This window comes from Trachymyrmex septentrionalis, unplaced genomic scaffold, assembly GCF_001594115.1.
Source record: "Trachymyrmex septentrionalis isolate Tsep2-gDNA-1 unplaced genomic scaffold, Tsep1.0 scaffold101, whole genome shotgun sequence".
Classification (NCBI taxonomy): domain Eukaryota; kingdom Metazoa; phylum Arthropoda; class Insecta; order Hymenoptera; family Formicidae; genus Trachymyrmex; species Trachymyrmex septentrionalis.
In genome coordinates, this window is record NW_017304136.1 from 1,390,356 (window position 1) to 1,392,688 (window position 2,333).

Below are 2,333 nucleotides of genomic sequence, written 5' to 3' on the forward strand. Positions count from 1 at the left end.
GATAACTCAGTAATCAAAAGTCGTAGGAATATTTAAAAAAAACGATTTTGTAGGGAAAGTATCAAGCTTTCACGATATGTAATCGAAAATTTTCTCAAATTCGTTTTGGACACGTTACAAATCCACAAAATAAGAAGAAAATTTTTCGTCTTTTTCAGCTCGCAGTTTTTGATATATAAAAATTATCAAACTCATATAAACGTAAAAAATGTGATAAGCTTTTAAAAGTAGAGATTTCAAGCTTTAAAACCCTTTTTTTAATTTGAATTTTATTCATTATTGACGAAGAGATATTGTATATACAACTTTGAGCTAAAAAATACGCGATGACTTTTTACTACACCTAATATGATAGATGTACTATAAAAAAAGAGAACTTTGATCTTTCTATTTTTAAGAATATACTGTGTGTGAGCGCTCCGTTTATCTTCTACAAACAGTCAAAGCTACAAAATTTAGTGAAAAAAATCATACAGCACTCACAAACTCACGCAATAATATAAATTCACTTTTTCTTAACATTGTAAACTGTTTTGATGCGACTTTTAATTCATGTCATAAAATTTTGTAAAATTTATAAAAAATTTTGAGATATAACAAATTTTATTATATAATATTATTTATATTTATAGATCTTTCATAAAAGATCAGTCAGATCATTATCTAAAACACTGATTTAAAAAATAAAGATTTCAAGTTTTGAAATATTTTTAAATTATCAAATTATGATTATTTTTTGACAAAATTATTCTCTTGAAAATTATTTATTTTCAGAAGACTGAATAATATGAGAAATAATGGCACAATATTAATTTTAATTTTAATTTTTGGTATAAGATAATGCTTAAAAATATGAGTTTTCGGTACTTACCGTTACGTAAATATTTCTATTGTACAACACCGTAATTTCTTATTAGCACTTTTGACATTCGATTTAAATATAGTAGCTTTTTTTTTATTATATAATTTATCTTTTATAATTTAAATTTAGATCAATTTTGTTAAATGTGTTGTTCTACAATAAAGTAGAAAATAGTACAGTTATAAATCCTGCAACAAGAAACAATTATAAAAGCTTCTTTTCAATTCAAGATTTAGTTACTGAATGAGACTGCAAATGTCGTAGAAACTGATATTTGTACTCTTGTTTATTGTAAGTTAACGTATAGTCAGTTCAACAAGATAAGTACTTACATGATAAACTCACTTCATAAATATTGTCAGTCTTTAACGTTTAGGAATATAAAGCGTTGTGAACTATCGATTTATATCTGATCGATGTAACGAGATGGGATAGAAGCATTTGCGTCTGACATTGCGATAATACGTATGCTTAAGATATTATAAAGAAACGCAATGAAGATTCTCCTTTTTGTAGGCAATGTAAAGAAGTAATTTCTATTTTCATCACCTTACGACGTAAAGTATATATACACACTTTATCTTTGCAATTATCTTCATCCAAATCACCTCCATCACGCTTAATTATAATTATTTCCTACTAAAGTGGTTCCGCTAACATTATATAAATACTCTGTCTACTCTTGCTTTTTTCTCTTCAAAGCATAATTCATGTGTGTATTACGAATAGTAATTAATTTCTTAATGCTGCATATTTATGTATAATGTGATGTGATTATACAGGATGTCTATAAAGTCTGACCCACGCTTTATATCTCAGAAACGATCATGATATGGAAAAATATTTCACGAAAGTTGTAGGTCGTTAAGGGGGAACGTATGATAAAAATGTGGACTTTGAGTGACTTTCTCAAAACTAGATCAACGTAACCGATAAATGGAATCTCTTATTTTTTATTGTATATTCTTGTAGCTCAACTCAAGAACTTTTCAAAATTTACAAAAAACTTCATTTTCATTAAGTACTTTTCGAGTTATAAGGATTGAGAGTTGCAGTATCGCTATTATTAGTATTACCCAAGATATCCGATCGAAGACTAAAACCTCTTGAATGTTATTCATGCGCCCTGGATAACATATATTAGGTGTACAAAAAAGTTCTGAGCTTTTTTTTTGTAAAATTCAATCTTTATTTATTATAATCGTACGGAAATGGCTTGCTGCGTAACGCCAAGCTGTTCTGCAAGCTCCTTTTCAGTTTGCGCAGAGTTTATATCCAGCAGTGCTTGCAATTCGTCCGTTTCAATCTTTTCAGGGCGTCCAGCACGCGATTCATCTTTAAGACTGAAATCTCCTTGGCGAAACTTTTGATACCACCTTTTGCATGTTGCATGACTTACAGCGTTCTCTCCATATGCAGCACAAATCATTTCAGTGGCTTCAGCAGCATTTTTCTTCAGATGAAACGCGAA